Source organism: Schistocerca piceifrons, chromosome 1 (genome assembly GCF_021461385.2).
Source record: "Schistocerca piceifrons isolate TAMUIC-IGC-003096 chromosome 1, iqSchPice1.1, whole genome shotgun sequence".
Classification (NCBI taxonomy): Eukaryota; Metazoa; Arthropoda; class Insecta; order Orthoptera; family Acrididae; genus Schistocerca; species Schistocerca piceifrons.
This window is the reverse complement of record NC_060138.1, coordinates 297471183-297490654: the sequence shown is the minus strand read 5'-3', so window position 1 is coordinate 297490654 and position 19472 is coordinate 297471183. Positions and strand designations below refer to the sequence as shown.

Below are 19472 nucleotides of genomic sequence, written 5' to 3'. Positions count from 1 at the left end.
CTTGAATATGAGTAAATAAATCTGCATATATTATAGGCATTTGGTGCCATTTAAGGGAATGGGATAGATAATAAAAATATTTAGGTATAACACTATGTTGTTGTTGTGGTCTTCAGTCCTGAGACTGGTTTGATGCAGCTCTCCATGCTACTCTATGCTGTGCGAGCTTCTTCATTTCCCAATACTTACTCCATCCTACATCATTCTGAATCTGCTTAGTGTATTCATCTCTTGGTCTCCCTCTACGATTTTTACCCTCCACGCTGCCCTCCAACGCTAAATTAGTGATCCTTTGATGCCTCAGAACATGCCCTACCAACCGGTCCCTTCTTCTTGTCAAGTTGTGCCACAAATTCCTCTTCTCCCCTATTCTATTCAATACCTCCTCATTAGTTACGTGATCCACTCATCTAATCTTGAGCATTCTTCTGTAGCACCACATTTCGAAAGCTTCTATTCTCTTCTTGTCCAAACTATTTATCGTCCATGTTTCACTTCCATACATGGCTACACTCCATACAAATACTTTCAGAAACGACTTACCGACACTTAAATCTATACTCGATGTTAACAAATGTCTCTTCTTCAGAAACGCTTTCCTTGCCATTGCCAGTCTACATTTTATATCCTCTCTACTTCGACCATCATCAGTTATTTTGCTCCCCAAATAGCAAAACTCCATTACTACTTTAAGTGTCTCACTTCCTAATCTAATTCCCTCAGCATCACCCAACTTAATTCGACTACATTCCATGATCCTCGTTTTGCTTTTGTTGATGTTCATCTTATATCCTCCTTTCAAGACACTGTCCATTCCGTTCAACTGCTCTTCCAAGTCCTTTGCTGTCTCTGACAGAATTACAATGTCATCGGCGAACCTCAAAGGTTTTATTTCTTCTCCACGGATTTTAATATCTACTCCGAATTTTTCTCTCGTTTCCTTTACTGTTTGGTCAATATACAGATTGAATAACATCGGGGAGAGGCTACAAACCTGTCTCACTCCCTTCCCAACCACTGCTTCCCTTTCATGCCCATCGACTCATAGCTGCCATTTGCTTTCCGTACAAATTGTAAATAGCCTTTCGCTCCCTGTATTTTACCCCTGCCACCTTCAGAATTTGAAAGAGAGTATTCCAGTCAACATTGTCAAAAGGTTTCTCTAAGTCTACAAATGCTAGAAACGTAGGTTTGCCTTTCCTTAATCTTTCTTCTAAGATAAGTCGTAGGGTCAGTATTGCCTCACATGTTCCAACATTTCTACGGAATCCAAACTGATCTTCCCCGAGGTCGGCTTCTACCTGCTTTTCCGTTCGTCTGTAAAGAATTCGCGTTAGTATTTTGCAGCTGTGACTTATTAAACTAATAGTTCGGTAATTTTTACATCTGTCAACACCTGCTTTCTTTGGGAATGGAATTATTATATTCTTCTTGACGTCTGAGGGTATTTCGCCTGTCTCATACATCTTGCTCACCAGATGGTAAAGTTTTGTCAGGACTGGCTCTCCCAAGGCCGTCAGTAGTTATAATGGAATGTTGTCTACTCCTGGGGCCTTGTTTCGACTCAGGTCTTTCAATGCTCTATCAAACTCTTCACGCAGCATCATATCTCCCATTTCATCTTCATCTACATATTCTTCCATTTCCATAATATTGTCCTCGAGTACATCGCCCTTGTATAGACCCTCTATATACTCCTACCTTTCTGCTTTCCCTTCTTTGCTTAGAACTGGGTTTCCATCTGAGCTCTTGATGTTCATACAAGTGGTTCTCTTATCTCCAAAGGTCTCTTTAATTTTTCTGTAGGCAGTATCTATCTTACCCCTCGTGAGATAAGCCTCTACATCCTTACATTTGTCCTCTAGCCATCCCTGCTTAGATGTTTTGCACTTCCTGTCGATCTCATTTTTGAGACGTTTGTATTCCTTTTTGCCTGCTTCATTTACTGTGTTTACACTATAGTGTAAACAAAAAAAAAATAAACATAACTTGTTTCCTGTGCAAATTTCTTGTGCATTTGTCACGTACCACATCATAACGGTTTTCCATGCTATTGATCAATGGAACACGTAACTAACTAAGAAATAATTATGCTTGTCTGGATATGGTTGGGTAGGGACTAAAAGACTAAACAGAGGTTATTTGTCCTTGATTCACGGATAGTTCATATGGAGTTGGTGACGACTGCCAGGAACGAGTTCTGACGATAAAAGAACGAAGGAGTGGTAAAACTGAACATTGAAGGAAATGCTGATGACAAAGCTGAGGAAGAATTTGGAGAGACATATACAGATTAGGTCAGTGTGGAGGTCAGAGCAGATGAGGGGACGCTCAGGCCTCATCCATGGCGAGAAAAAACCCCAGCTGCATCTGATTCCCACCAAATCCATTAAGAGCGAAGAATGTCTTCTAGGTGTGTGATTCAGCATTGTATAAGTGAGAAGGCTAAAAACGGAATGGACATCAACTGGACCATCAATAATTGAAACAAGAAAGAGAGGCACTTAAGGCACCAGGTGGTTGCCTCTTCAACTCTGTCCCACTCACAGCGATCCCTCTCCTCACCCATTATAGTCAAGATGTATGGAGCACCCACTACTTGACATAGTGCTAACACCTAAAATTGAAAATAGAGTTCGGCAGGAAAGGAGGAAAATTACATCTAAAAGCAATTAAAACAAAGAAGGACGAAAGACGCAAAGGAGGTGTGGTCGAGAGTCTCCCAGAGCCAGACCCAGCAGACAATGGGAGACGTTCCAATCCCAACCACCCCCGACCTCGCCGGAGGTAGTTTAAGACCTGAGAATAAAAACCACTGTCATGGGAAAAACAGAGAACCAGTTCAACTGTCCGTGAATTGTCTGCCATTATTAGAGGCAAAGAAATCGGAGAGTTATGCTTGGTATAGAGGGTCAGAAGGAGGGAGCATCCCACCAGGATACGAGCTACTGTCGGCAAGGCTCTGCAACCACAATCTGGGGGTGGCTTGTTATATAAAACTATGGGTTAGTATGGTATGACCAATGTAGAAGAGACATAAGACAACGGATTCCTTCCAGGAGGAAGGAAAGGAGAAGAACCATATAGCAGTGGTTTCCCCGACAGTGTGGAGTTTGTTGGCGGGGGCAGCAGCCCACCATACGTTTTTCCATCTCTGAGTGAATAGAGGCCCTATTTGAAATAGGAAATCCGCACCTGGGATCGCTGAAATGAATGTTGGGTCAGTAAATGTTTCTCTGTCCAAATAATCGGCCAATTCATTCCCTATGACGCCCACATGACCTAGGATACAGAAAAGACAACTGAGCAGGCAGTAAGAATAAGATTCAGAGGGGTCATCAACAGCAGATATCACAGAGTGACATGAGAAACGGTGGTCAATGGCCTGAAAACGGTTCATTGAGTCATGTTCCCGGCAACGAATATTGTTTCTGACCCGTGGGAGATGTGAAAGCGGTGCCGGAGGGGAGGTCGAGGAATCTGGTGCCTCCAGGGTCACAGAAGTACCCTCCTCCTCTTCTTCCTCTTTCGCAAATATTGGTGACCGATTTTCTTGTTTATCCATACTAGGCATGGCGACATACAGGGTTCAACTCCTTCGGCTACTGACTGGTGTCAGGCCTCTTCTTCATTCTTCATTCATTATATGACAGATTATCGAATTTTTGTTTGTTTGGTATTTTACTTTCTTTTTTAAATAATGGGCAAACGAGTGAATGTGAAGGATGGTTTTCAATACAACTGACATCCAAAACTTGTTTGCAAGGATGACCTTCGTGGAGTAATCGTCCACAATTTACGCTTTTTGGGTGTGCCGTGCAGAGAGATAAACGACAAAAGCATAAACATTGGGAACACTTAAGAGGCACTGGGACATAAGGTTGCACGTTATACTTTTACACCATGGCTAACTTCTTCTGCGAGGATTCGTCCTTTAAAGGCAAACATGAAAACTCTTGTATGTGTTCAGTTAATCTTGGAACCTTTGTACGTGTCGGACGAAAGTAGGAGTACGGCGGTGCGGACCACTTGATGTTTCTCGGATCTACTGCAAGACAGCGGACGCATGGAGTGCTTGAAACAAATCGCAGACATCACTCCGCCATTTGCCACAACGCGAGCGATGTGGCTGTTGTATCTGTGTCACACGTAAATTTTATTTGTTTCTGAGTGTCGACGCCAGTGAATTTTCAATACTGGTTAGTGCTTTTACAGGCAAGAAGTAATATTACCAATATCATATTATCTTATTCTTCTAACCTAATACTACTCACTCAAGCGAGTTTCTGTTTCCGCCATATTTTAATGTGCAGTGTCAGTAGCATTCCACCAGTGAGGGACGAGAGATGCGGTTTCAAGCGTTTTGGAAGGCGGAATGACGGAATGGTCTGCTACCAATAATTTTAATGTCCCTAGAAGTATACTACAAAGAAGACTGAAATCAGTTGTAGGGAATCAGCGAAATCTATATAATATCTGAGACAGGGCTTTTTTAAGCCAATATTGTTTGTGAGGAATTTTTTGAAGGAAAATAGATCCATTGTGAACGGTGTGATGGCTGGGAACATGAACTCTGTGCAGACCTGGGAATTCATCGAATTACTATTGTAACTACTGTAAAATGAGAATATAATGAAGCAGATTAACAATTAAAAGTTTTTTTACTTTCAACTTTGAACATTAGAGAAATATAGTTCAGTTAATTTGGATCATGTGAAAAACCAAAATAATTTCCATAGTAAGACTTATGTTTCTGTTGCAAGTTTTTACTTTAATTTTTTATAATTTTGTGCGTTTGATATATAAACTGATTATATTTGTTTGTGAACCACGAAACATTTTTTAAAAAGGAACGTATTTTTTTTTGTATGGCCATTCTACTCGACATTTCCCTCACAATCTGGAATTTGAAGCCTTAGAAAATCTTTTCTTGCTGTGATCGTTTTTCATAGAATTTTTTTACCATCTGTACCAAAAAATGTTTGAATAAAAGTTTTATGCAGTTATACCTCATTTCAAAACAGCAACAAATGTTTTTACCAATTTTGGCTTTAGATGCCCGTGTTAGCTGCCGTTTCCCAACATCTCGCCATTTCATACCAGCTCGGAGCTCGTCATCTGTCTGGCGTGTAAGGCCTCTGTAAAACTTAATTCCTCACACCTGTTCAGAGTTTCATGCGGCATAGTAGTCACTGATATGTCACCCAGTCGTTCACATGCCAGAAGAGTTTGAGATTGTGCTGTACAGGAGGCCTTAACAACGAGTCAAATTTTCCAAATTTGTCATTTGCATGGTCCACAAAAAATTATGGTTTTGTTGCCCTAAAAGTAAACACCAGGTACTGAGTGAATTGTTTCACCCGCAGTAGTCTGCCTTGTCCGTCTTCCCATGGGTTAGTCAGACTAAGCTGTAGAATTGTAACTATGTGCGTTGAAATATCTATATCTGTCTGTTGAGAAGGCCGAATCAGAACCGCCATTGCGCTGGTTCGGTTTGATACGTTTCATATATGGAACTTCCGCCCTGACGCCTCGTATTCTGATCTAGTTTTCTCCCCACGGGCGCCGTCCATCCACAGCAAAGATTATTTGGCTCGAGGTCTTGGCATATGTGGGGAGCTAGCAATTCAGCCACCACAATTGTGATCCATTTGTTGTCAGGGTGCTCTACAGACAGCATGCATAATGACCCCACCCTGTCGGATTGGTTATTACCTTGGCTCTTAAGAACATATATGAGCATACGCCGTAATTGTGCACAAACAGTGGTCAAAACATTAGGCAGTAGGCACTGTTTAAGGCGTTCTTCCCCAGTCGGTCCACATTACAGAAAAGTTTTGAAAATGGAGGTCAAATAAGAAGGAGATTAAATTACCTCAGTCGAAAGGTAATGTGAGGGAAATGAGTGAAGATGTCGACGATAGAAAGCAGAACCTAGGGAAATAGCGAGGTCAACATCAAAGGCTGCCAATTTGAGAAAGAAAGAGAAGTAAGAATAGTCGGAGGTGGGAGATTGCTGCACGAGAAAGGAAGTGGATGTTGCAATAGCTTGGGGCTCATTGCTCAGCATGCACGTACTCACAAAAAAGTCGTGGTCCCCTGAGGGCTCTGGAAATAGGCTCGTATTTTACGTCGAAAAACAAAACTAACACTACAAAGCATTCAGTTCTGTCCAACAGCTAGAATAATCTCAAGAGTTAACGTATCTGGAGAAAAACATTAGTGATTAGGGTGGAATGCCCAAACGTTTGAGTGTATTCATTGACGAAAATTTAACGTGAAAGAGTGTTACTGAGGCTCTGTAAGAGACTAATTACGTAACTTCCGTTCTTCACATGACTGCTGGTTTAATAAACAGACAAATCAACACTTTTGCTTGTATTCACTTACTAGTGTCTCATGCTTTAAGTTTTTGGAGCAACTGATCACTTAGGAAGAAAATATTGATAGCACAGACGTAAACTGTGGGAACCACATGTGTTGTTACTGGTATCTGGTAGGCTGCTTTTCAGGGAGTGGCATTCTCATCACCACTTCTCGTGATATACTCGCTCTGTAGCTCTTCATAAATAATCCACGACAGTTTGAGATAATGACAATGTGTATAGTTACTACACCATACGACAAAAATGACTATTCGCATCGATAAAGCTATTTTTCTTTTCATTTCTGTTTACTCAAGCACGTTTTGACATCTGTGTGTTATCTTAACTCGGTCTCGTTTTATTTCTGTAAAACAGAATACCAAGTTTTGGTACTTTCGCTATTTTTAGCTTAAAAACTATAAAGCGCACTTTTCTGTTATTGCTCATCTGAAACTGCATTAATTGCAAACACTTTTACAAGTTTTATGACACGACAGCATGGCATCAGTAAAGTAATCGGAAAAATGTTTCTTTGCTCAAAAACTAAGTCTCTGTAGACTTTTTGCTGTGTTTGGCATGAACGTACTTCCTGTTTTCGTCGTATTGTGCATTGTCCCTCCCGCTCCCTCCGTTGGCTCGTTTTGTGGGCTATAATTATGCACACCTCTTTTCCCACTTTCTCCATTTTACTCTCATCTGTCATCTGAAGTTTTCATAGAAAAATCTGTATCTAGAAAAATTTATGTCACCACACTCACTAAGAGATTATCAATGCCTACCGTTCACTTACCTTAGTTCCTTAGATTTATGGCTATGGGGACACTTAAAGGCGTTGGTGGATTTCACACCCTTCGACATCACGCTCAAGTTACGAGAGCGCGTGTCTCATGTATGTGACCAAATATGAGGACAACGAAATGTGTTACACTGAAGAACCAAGGAAACTGGTACACTTGCCTAATATCGTGTAGTGCCCCGGCGAGCACGCAGAACTGCCGCAACATGACATCGTATGGCATGGAGTCGACTAATGTCTGAACTAGTGCTGGAGGGAATTAACACCGTTAATGCTGCAGAGCTACCAATAAATCCGTAAGATTACGAGGGGTGTGGAGATCTTTTCTTAACAGCACGTTGCAAGGCATCCCAGATATGCTCAATAAAGTTCATGTCTGCACGGTCTGGAGAACAACGGAACTGTTTAAACTCAGAAGGGTGTTCCTGGAGTCACTCTGTTGCAATTCTGGACGTTTGGGGTGTCGCTTTGTCCTGCTGGAACTGCCCAAGTGCGTCGGAATGCACAATGGACATGAATGGATGTAGGTGATCAGACAGGATGCGTATGTACGTGTCACCTGTCACAGTCGTATCCAGACGTATCAGGCGTCTCATATCACTCTAACTGCACACGCCACACACTATTACAGAGCCTCCGCCAGCTAGAACAGTCCCCTGCTGCCATGCAGGGTCCATGGATTCATGAGATTGTCTCCATACCCGTACGCGTCCACCCGCTCGATACAATTTGAAACGAGACTCGTCCGATCAGGCAACATACTGCCTGTCATCAACAGTCCAATGTCGTGCAGTCATCAAGGGTACACGAGTGGGCCTTGGGCTCCGAAAGCCCATTTCGAAGAAGTTCCATTGAATGGCGTGCACGCTGACACTTTTTGATGGCTCAGAACTGAAGTCTGTAGCGATTTGCTGAAGGATTGCACTTCTGGGTATGGTAACGCGTCATAATGTAAAAGACTACTGCTGCTGGAGAAAAACTAACGTATCGGCCACGATTGCAGCGGCCTTCTTCTGGGCCCGTGGTCTAGGGGTAGCGTCTTTGATTCGTAATCAAAACGTCTTCGGTCCCGGGTTCGATCCCCGCCACTGCCTAAATTTTGATAAATAATCAGCATTGGCGGCCGAAGACTTCCGGCATAAGAAGTCAGCCTCATTCTGCCAACGGCCTTGTCAAAGGGGGCGGAGGAGCGGATAGAGGTTCAGGGCACTCTCTTGTCCTAGGGGTGGGAAATTGCCCCTAAAGGCGGAAAAATCAGCAATGATCAACGACATGAGGATGCAGATGGCAATGGAAACCACTGCATTAAAGACACGTAACGTGTATCCACAGGACATGTGGCCTGTATTTGAAGAAGTGTCATGATGATCTCTTCATTGGCAAAAGATTCCGGAATAGTCCCCCATTCGGATGTCCGGAAGGGGACTGCCAAGGGGGAGGTTACCATGAGAAAAAGATTGAATAATCAACGAAAGGATAACGTTCTACGAGTCGGGGCGTGGAATGTCAGAAGGTAGGGAAACTAGAAAATCTGAAAAGGGAAATGCAATCTAGATATAGTAGGGGTCAGTGAAGTGAAGTGGAAGGAAGACAAGGATTTCTGGTCAGATGAGTATCGGGTAATATCAACAGCAGCAGAAAATGGTATAACAGGTGTAGGATTTGTTATGAATAGGAAGGTAGGGCAGAGGGTGTGTTACTGTGAACAGTTCAGTGACCGGGTTGTTCTAAGCAGAATCGACAGCAGACCAACACCGACAACGATAGTTCAGGTATACATGCCGACGTCGCAAGCTGAAGATGAACAGATAGAGAAAGTGTATGAGGATATTGAAAGGGTAATGCAGTATGTAAAGGTGGACGAAAATCTAATAGTCATGGGCGACTGGAATGCAGTTGTAGGGGAAGGAGTAGAAGAAAAGGTTACAGGAGAATATGGGCTTGGGACAAGGAATGAAAGAGGACAAAGACTAATTGAGTTCTGTAACAAGTTTCAGCTGGTAATAACGAATACCCTGTTCAAGAATCACAAGAGGAGGAGGTATACGTGGAAAAGGCCGGGAGATACGGGAAGATTTCAAATAGATTACATCATGGTCAGACAAAGATTCCGAAATCAGATACTGGATTGTAAGGCATACCCAGGAGCTGATATAGACTCAGATCACAATATAGTAGTCATGAAGAGTAGGCTGAAGTTCAAGACATTAGTCAGGAAGAATCAATACGCAAAGAAATGGGATACGGAAGTACTAAGAAATGACGAGATACGTTTGAAGTTCTCTAACGCTATAGATACAGCAATAAGGAATAGCGCAGTAGGCAGTACAGTTGAAGAGGAATGGACATCTCTAAAAAGGGCCATCACAGAAGTTGGGAAGGAAAACATTGGTACAAAGAAGGTAGCTGCGAAGAAACCGTGGGTAACAGAAGAAATACTTCAGTTGACCGATGAAAGGAGGAAGTACAAACATGTTCCGGGAAAATCATGAATACAGAAACACAAGTCGCTGAGGAATGAAATAAATAGGAAGTGCAGGGAAGCTAAGACGAAATGGCTGCAGGAAAAATGTGAAGACATCGAAAAAGATATGATTGTCGGAAGGACAGACTCAGCATACAGGAAAGTCAAAAAAACCTTTGGTGACATTAAAAGCAACGGTGGTAACATTAAGAGTGCAACGGGAATTCCACTGTTAAATGCAGAGGAGAGAGCAGACAGGTGAAAAGAATACATTGAAAGTCTCTATGATGGTGAAGATTTGTCTGATGTGATAGAAGAAGAAACAGGAGTCGATTTAGAAGAGATAGGGGATCCCGTATTAGAATCGGAATTTAAAAGAGCTTTGGAGGACTTACGGTCAAATAAGGCAGAAGGGATAGATAACATTCCATCAGAATTTCTAAAATCATTGGGGGAAGTGGCAACAAAACGACTATTCACGTTGGTGTGTAGAATATATGAGGTTGGCGATATACCATCTGACTTTCGGAAAAGCATCATCCACACAATTCCGAAGACGGCAAGAGCTGACAAGTGCGAGAATTATCGCACAATCAGCTTAACAGCTCATGCATCGAAGCTGCTGACAAGAATAATATACAGAAGAATGGAAAAGAAAATTGAGAATGCGCTAGGTGACGATCAGTTTGGCTTTAGGAAAAGTAAAGGGACGAGAGAGGCAATTCTGACGTTACGGCTAATAATGGAAGCAATGCTGAAGAAAAATCAAGACACTTTCATAGGATTTGTCGACCTGGAAAAAGCGTTCGACAATATAAAATGGTGCAAGCTGTTCGAGATTCTGAAAAAAGTAGGGGTAAGCTATAGGGAGAGACGGGTCATATACAATATGTACAACAACCAACAGGGAATAATAAGAGTGGACGATCAAGAACGAAGTGCTCGTATTAAGAAGGGTGTAAGACAAGGCTGTAGCCTTTCGCCCCTACTCTTCAATCTGCACATCGAGGAAGCAATGATGGAAATAAAAGAAAGGTTCAGGAGTGGAATTAAAATACAAGGTGAAAGGATATCAATGATACGATTCGCTGATGACATTGCTATCCTGAGTGAAAGTGAAGAAGAGTTAAATGATCTGCTGAACGGAATGAACAGTCTAATGAGTACACAGTATGGTTTGAGAGTAAATCGGAGAAAGACGAAGGTAATGAGAAGTAGTAGATATGAGAACAGCGAGAAACTTAACATCAGCGGTTAAAGGCGCTACTGCCTGGAACCGCACGACCGCTACGGTCACAGGTTCGAATCCTGCCTCGGGCATGGATGTGTGTGATGTCCTTAGGTTAGTTAGGTTTAAGTAGTTCTAAGTTCTAGGGGACTGATGACCACAGCATTTAAGTCCCATAGTGCTCAGAGCCATTTGAACCGTTTTGAACATCAGGATTGATGGTCACGAAGTCAGTGAAGTTAAGGAATTCTGCTACCTAGGCAGTAAAATAACCAATTACGGACCGAGCAAGGAGGACATCAAAAGCAGACTCGCTATGGCAAAAAAGGCATTTCTGGCCAAGAGAAGTCTACTAATATCAAATACCGGCCTTAATTTGAGGAAGAAATTTCTGAGGATGTACGTCTGGAGTACAGCATTGTATGGTAGTGAAACATGGACTGTGGGAAAACCGGAACAGAGGAGAATCGAAGTATTTGAGATGTGGTGCTATAGACGAATGTTGAAAATTAGGTGGACTGATAAGGTAAGGAATGAGGAGGTTCTACGCAGAATCGGACAGGAAAGGAATATGTGGAAAACACTGATAAGGAGAAGGGACAGGATGATAGGACATCTGCTAAGACATGAGGGAATGACTTCCATGGTACTAGAGGGAGCTGTAGAGGGCAAAAACTGTAGAGGAACACAGAGATTGGAATACGTCAAGCAAATAATTGAGGACGTAGGTTGCAAGTGCTACTCCGAGATGAAGAGGTTAGCACAGGAAAGGAATTCGTGGCGGGACGCATCAAACCAGTCAGTAGACTGATGACAAAAAAAAACCATACCCAGAAAACTTTTATGTCGACTGACTCTGGCCGTGGAAGCCTACGCAATTATATGATTGCACTTCTGTTACGTTAAACTATTCTCATCATTCGTCGTTTGTCCCGTTCTTGCGTTTCCGGCCGCAGCAATGTAGGAGATTTGATGTTTTACCGGATTCCTGATATTCACGGTACACTCGTGAAGTGGTCGTACAGAAAAATCCCCACTTCATCGCTACCTCGGAGATGCTATGTCCCAAAGCTCGTGCACCTACTATAACATCACGTTCAAACTCACTTAAATCTTGATAACCTGCCATATTAGTAGCAGTAACCAATCGAACAACTGCGCCAGACGTTTGTTGTCTTATATAGGCGTTGTCAACCGCATCGCCGCATTTTGCCTGTAGCAGTTTCTTTGGCGCATCGGAGTAGTTTGAGTTCGACTTTCTTTTTCAGAGGGGGGAAAAGGATGGGTGAGAACGAACGATAACCACTCTGTAATGTCAACACACAGATGGCTGTCACAGGACAGAATCTCTTACATCTCGACAAGTTTTTGTTTCCACGCATACGTTTATACGACTTGTAAGCACTTTTGTCTTCCACCATCTCCTGCAAGCATATAGGACACTCAAACAACCTTACATGCTTCAATAGACTGACGTAAGTTCTATCAAACTCTTGTTATTAAAGAGCTGATAGTACAGATTTTATTGAAAGTAGGCCAAAAACTTTCTCAAAATCTAAGAATCCTTTGAGTGACATTAAATAGCAGAAAAACAGACAATATGCCGTGCTTCCCTGAAGTGATCTGAATGACAACGTAACACCGCTGTGAGAATAAGTTATGTTGACTTGAGACACAGAACAAAGAAGCAGTGAGGAGACAGTTGGCGGCCCTGGAAGGCGGCACGTGGGCGCGACGCTGTCTCGCGGCGTTGTGGCCCAGAGCTGCTAGTTGGACCGGCCACCCTAGTCCACGCAGGCCGGCCGTAATTCGCGCGATTGCTTTAGCCTGCAGCCACTCCCTGTCTTATCAGAGTCCTAGTCTCCATGCTTTCCTCCTTTCTTTCTTGCACTCACACAATACGGAATGCTAAACCCAAGCGAACATTTTGTCCGTAATAAAGTAATTTGACGCTATTGACCCTAGACGTTCAATAACACAGACCAATATATTTTTTATTGTTTTTTGTTAGGTGATGTTTAATCACATCGTTTTTAGACACATCGTCTTTTTTACACTGAATCCATAAGTGATCTCCCTTTTTTCTGTCAAGTAGGATTTGTCACAACCGTACCTAGCTATAAACTAGGAAGTTAGGAAAACCCTTCTGATGAAAATTAATTTTTCAGTATAAAAAGAAGACTTTATCGAAGTATAAACGTAAAACCATTTCTCTGCCGTATTTGAATTATGCATGAATTATGAATCTATTGGCTTAAATTACATTCCTCTCTTCTTGTTGTGGCATTTCATACAGGTTTTCTCTGTGTAAATTACCTGCTGTACATCTCGGTGCAGTGACCAACAGTAGTCTCCCGTTACACTAATGTTCCAGCGGCCCTGATATAGTCTTCGTATGACTTCGATGCCTTGTTGATGAAAGTCTTCATCTTTTTCCACACTGAAATCACCGTAATTTTCAGATGAATTCGTGGTGATTGCTTAGAAAAGGAAGTCTTGAGACCTATCTAACAGTTTGATTTTTCTGAACCATTCCAACTGTTGCCCACAATATAAATATAATACAAGCTCTTTCTGTTGACTAAGAACTTTGTAACAATCTACTTGAACGGTAACCTAGCTTCCCCTTCATAGTCATTTTTTATTCTAAGTTTGAATCGAATATCATTTCTCAAAGGTCAGGTTTAGCAAATACGGTTTCTTTCAGTTTCCCTAGTGGCAGATAAGGACAATTCTTGCAGAACTATTTGGAACATACTTCATTTTTTGCTGAGGCTATCACAAACTGTTATTTCAGAACCAACTTAATGTGCAGACATGGTAAATAGAATGTTTTTCGAATCAGTGATGTTTCTGCACAATATGTTGTTCTCTCCAAGAATGATTCTTGGACCTAGTACCTACTTTACAAAAGAGTGAAAAATTGAAGGAGTATATGTAATAGATACCATTAAAATCGGTAAAATATATTTTTTAAATACTCCGTGTTAGTTGTTAAAAACGAGTGGCCTTTTTGTTATACTCACATTCTGCGCACTGAAAACTGTCAGAACAAGCCGTAAAAAAGATTTTCTATCGTTGTCCTGTGTAATTTGTAAAAAATGAGGTACAATGAATAAAGTTAATGTCTCAAAAGAGAGACGTTAATTGATCAAGATGCAGGAGATGTACACTGTATTGTGGCTTGTTATGTACACATCTAGATTATAAGCGTCCGTAGGAATGGTTGGCTCTGAGCACTATGGGACTTAACTGCTGAGGTCATGAGTCCCCTAGAACTTAGAACTACTTAAACCTAACTAACCTAAGGACATCACACACATCCATGCCCGAGGCCGGATTCGAACCTCTACGACCGTAGCGGTCGCGCGGTTCCAGACTGTAGCGCCTAGAACCTCTCGGCCAACGCGGCCGTCCGTCCGTAAGAGGGGCCGCTTGTCGCCGCCCCCCTCCCCCCCCCCCCCCCCCCAGCATGTGTAGTAGACAGATTTTATGCACTACAAAATCCTCAGACACTTTTAGAAGTGATTTCCCCTGGATCCGCTAAATCTCTCGTTTAGCTAATTGTAGCATTACGTAAACGATCGCAGTAAGACTCAACTGATCAGTTCAAATACCGACTGCACCAAAACACCACCGATAAACTTTGAGACGTTCTAGTATTGAGCAAAACAAAAAAAACTCTCTAGTAAACATGGGATCTAAAACGCATTCCTTAACAGCCACGAGCACTTTTTTCCATTTCCGTTAATGCGAAACACATCTCTTCTACTGAAGAATTTTAGAGCCGATGTTTACTACAGATTTTTCTTGTTTTGCTGCTTACTACAACCTCAGAAAATTTGACAGTGGAGTTCTGGTTCCCCATGCTTATAAAAAAACGGTGTTTTTAGAGACTTGCCCCCCCCCCCCTCCCCCGCCCTCGAATAAGTTTCTGTGAACGCCTATGATCTAGATGTTAAGGGACATTAATTGATGGGGAAAATGCAGCAAGAGACATATTTGATGATCGAAATTTACCACAGTTGCAAAAACGTCATTCAGCAGCGTGAGCCTTCCTTTGTGACCGAGCGGTTCTAGGCGCTTCAGTCTGGAACCACGCGACCGCTTCGGTCGCTGGTTCGAATCCTGTCTCGGGCGTGGATGTGGGTGATGTCCTTAGATTAGTTCTAGGGGACTGGTGACCTCAGATGTTAAGTCCCACAGTGCTCAGAGCCATTTGAACCAGCAGCGTGAACGTGAGAATACCATGAGAATATTCCCTGTAATGGAGTGGTAATGTTGGAAACGTTCTGAACACATTGTCGTAAAAAGTTGTAGAAAGTGAAGCTATTACAAATTCTCGTAGCCCTCATTTCTGAGTGGATTTGATTTAGTACTGAAAGTACTAGCACCTCCTGCGTATTATTTTCAAAAGGAACACAGTTAGTATTCATGCAACAGTTGTTAGTCAGGCGTATGTCGCCCGAGTGTTACCCGTTCACTGCTTAAAACTTTGTAGCTGCCATGGAGCTTCCTTCCCTCTAATGGTAGCCTGGTAGACAGCACAAGGTCTCTGCATTGTCCTTCCACGTAGAGTTCGAATCCTGACCTATCTGTGTTTGAATACAAGGCCTGGTATGACGTTGCTCTGTGTTGCGTCCAGACTACTTTCGTCTATCAATGAGAGCCAGAAGCGGAAAACTCGCTGGAAAGAAAAGTCCTGGTGGTGTCCAAACTGTAATGTAGGTCTCTGTAGGCTTGAGTGTTCCAAAATATACCACACTCACTCAGACCAAATATGTATAAGATATTTTTCTCGCAATAAAAACATGATTTAGTAAAACTGTTTGTATGTCTGCTAATTTTATTATCTCATAATCACCTTCTACGTATACTTAAAGCAGATTTAATCATTTCAAGTGGCGCATCATACGAATTTATTGCACTTTTCGTTACAATGCTGTGATCGTCGGTAATGTGTTAAAAACTGCTCCAACCGCGGCGACTGCGTCCCGTCTAAGTGTTAAAATTACAGTGTTTTCCTTTTTTCTGTAAAACTTTTAATAAAAAGACAACATTCACATCTAACTTATAGATCGCAGGCCACCATACGGTTTCGTGGTGCAAGGTATTCCGGGGACCACCATCATTTGTAATCTTTCCGCTTCCATTCGCGAACAGCGTGCGAGAACAACGACTGTCGATAAGCTTCCTTATCAGGTCGAATGTTTCTAATTTACCGATGATACTCGTTGTGCGACACGTATGTGGGAGACTGTAATACGTTGCTTTGCTATTCTTGAAACGTTCACTCTCTGTTTTTAATAGCAAACTTCTCTGTGATGTACAAAACATCCGTTGCAGCGTCATCCACTGGAGCTTGATGTGCACCCCCACCACACTCTGGAGCTCATTAAACTAACGCGTAACGAAACACGCCGATCTTCTTTGAATCCTCACTAGCTGCTCTATTGGCTCCACACTGTAGCGTTTCGTCATCATTTTCAGTTCTTTTCCCTTGCTTCCAGTGCCCAACAGCTTTTCGCATGTAAGTACAAATGTCGAATTTCACACAATGTCTAACTCGCGCCTAGTTGTCGTAAGCTGGTCCATAGATTGCATTAGAGGAAACCCAAATAAGTCATTCTTCCGAAACAGCACCCCTTCAACAACCAGGTAAACAGCAGTTCGGTACAACATTCACAAGACAATAGGAAAGTGGGCAGCTTATGTGGAGATGTGGACTGTTATTACGAGACCTGGTTTTTCTGCGATGCCACTTCAGCGTGCTGTCATCGCGATGCTGTCAATGTCCACTCGCAGGAGGCATACATCTACCATCCCGCCACTTTCACTGTCAGAACTCAAGAGGTATGCAATACACAGAATATTATATTTTTCGCTGTATTAACTCTGCGTTTAGTTTAATTTTCATTCATTGAAAGAAAATGCTGATTTTGCAAGATCTGAAACAACATGATCATGCACAACGCGGATTCGCCAGTAACATATTCCTCACGGTTCATCAAGAGGTGATGTAAACAGATACAACGTGCGTATTTCGGGTAATGAAACGCCAGCGTTTGTAAGGGAGTATATTTCTATCAACGGTCTGGTCTACTTCGATATTCTGTAGAATTATGCTGCCGGCCGGAGTGGCCGTGCGGTTTTAGGCGCAACAGTCTGGAACCGAGCGACCGCTACGGTCGCAGGTTCGAATCTTGCCTCGGGCATGGATGGGTGTGATGTCCTTAGGTTAGTTAGGTTTAATTAGTTTTAAATTCTAGGCGACTGATGACCTCAGAAGTTAAGTCGCATAGTGCTCAGAGCCATCTGAACCATTTTTAGAATTATGCTATGACCCAACTCCAAGGGATTCAGCCCGATATAGCGTTTCAACTAGATGGAGTGTCACCTCATTAGGCAGCAAGTGTCTCGAGCATTTACACGAAGAATTAATATATCGGTGGATTCGAATGGATCGCTCAGTCCGATAGCTACCAAGATCGCTAGACAGAGTTTTTCCCTTTGAAGATATGTTAATCCCAAGGTGTACGCCAAAGCTGTGCAGGATATGTGCACCCTGTGTGAATGCATCATTGAAGGTGTTAAAAGTGTTATCCCCAAAACGCCACGAAATGTGCGGCGTGAGACAGAGTAGCGTTTGAGTATTTTGTACCACCATCGTGGCTCACACTAAGTTAAATGAAATTACATATGCTTAAACTTTATGAATGTGTATTTGCGTGCGTCAAATATTGTCTCTTTTTCGATGTTAGCTACAGAGATCTGACAATTTTATATCTAGTGAACATTCCGGGACTCACAGTATTCAGTAAAGGGATGTATTATTCGATAGAATTTCTGAAGGAGATGAAACAGATAACACAAACGGTCCTTAAACGCGATACAGCTGGAAAGTGCCTTTTAAGTCAAATGCTATGAGATGGAGTCATTGTGTTAACTGTATATTGGGTGATTGTCAGAGGGAGTTGTGGGCGCCACACAGACAGCCACAGGAAGTGGAACCGGGGAGGGGGCGGGGGGTGGAGGGTGGGACGGGCGGACTCAACAGGCCACGCCTTCCTGCTGCAGTACAGACACCTTAATCTGGCATTTCTTCCTTCCGCGAAACCGGTAGCAAAATGGCTTCGTAATATAAACTAAATTCGTCTTAAATATTGAGATGTTTAATGGCGATTGTCATATATAGAACAACATATTGTGCAAAAACATCACTGATTCGACTGTTAAATGCGTACACTTATCACAAAAATAGAAATTAGTACGAAACAGAGTGCAGTACAACAGAGTAACACAGCGGACAACAAGGACTAGTACCGCCAGCAAGGTAACGTGGCTGCAGCTAGAAACAAATGACTACCGTTGGAAACCTTCTGACTTTTACAATTCCATCACTAGGGAACTGATTGACCAACTTGCAGTTAACTCACTGTTTGTAAGAATGCTAATACATGTAGTAAACATAATACTTCTTATATCTTTGATAATTGTTACAAATTATAAAACAACTCGTTGGAAAGCCTTGAATGTAATAACTACGAAGAATTATAGCAGCTTGAATGCAACATCTCAAAGTAGCCTTTCAGTCCGTGTCTATAGTACAAAGATTTCCGATCACATACTGATACATTTCCGTTCACCTCGGAAAAGTCCTGAGATAAAGAAATTATCACCAAAATTCGAAATTCCCGCCAAAATTCGAAAGAGTCACCAACAGGAGGGTAGGTGGGGGAGGGAAAGGGACGGAGAGGGGACTGGAGCCACATTCAGGTTGAGAAAAACACTTATTGTCATTTCGGGGTGGGTGTGGGCGTGGCTGGGGTAATTAATTGATCAATTTAATTAATTTGCGTATCAATTTGAAATCATTTGATATCAAAATTGTGGTGGAGCCCCCAGTATCCTACTAGTAAGTAAGGGGACATATGGGATCGTGAGAACAAAAAAAGAGGTTATGAGTGCATATGGAAAAATGAAAAGAATAGGAAAACAATGTACTAAAACATATTCAGTTATGGAGTTTACATTAGATATCACAATAGGAAAATACTAGTGTGTGTCGATATAAATTCAGAAGGACGTGATTTAAAACGATTTACATTGTTGCAAAATGTTCGTAGACTTTTGGACTGCTTAAAACAATGTAATATGAACGTCTCAGATTTTGGGGACTTCCTGCTACAAGCTCGTCACGAAGTGGACGCTTGTTAATAGCATGGCCTACCATACAGGCAAAACCGTGTATAAACAAACAACGACGGACATTCAGTGTTCGAGTCCTCGCTGCGATTTTTTTTCACATTACAAAATGGTGACCACAGATAAATAATAATAATATGCATTCATTTATTAATTATTTATTTCGTATTTGTTTTATGCAGTAAGGTATGTGAATAATTAATTCATTTCAGTTGTTCCAAAAAAAATAATTATTCGCATATATAACTAACTATATAATATAAAGTAGATCCATATTGCTGTTAGCCAACGGCCTTGCCGCAGTGGTAACACCGGTTCCCGTCAGGTCACCGAAGTTAAGCGCTGTCGGGCTGGGCTAGAACTTGGGTGGGTGACCATCCGGTCTGCCGAGCGCTGTTATGAGGTAAACTGAGG

At 42.1% G+C, this 19472-nt stretch overlaps 1 protein-coding gene and 1 pseudogene across 3 annotated transcripts in view; one reads left to right on the top strand and one right to left on the bottom strand.

The window, feature by feature from the left end:
• The window catches only part of LOC124776623 (COMM domain-containing protein 4), a 555896-nt gene that overhangs the window by 128698 nt on the left and 407726 nt on the right, over nucleotides 1-19472 (bottom strand). The window lies entirely within an intron of this gene.
• On the top strand, nucleotides 19343-19460 carry LOC124718889 (annotated as a pseudogene).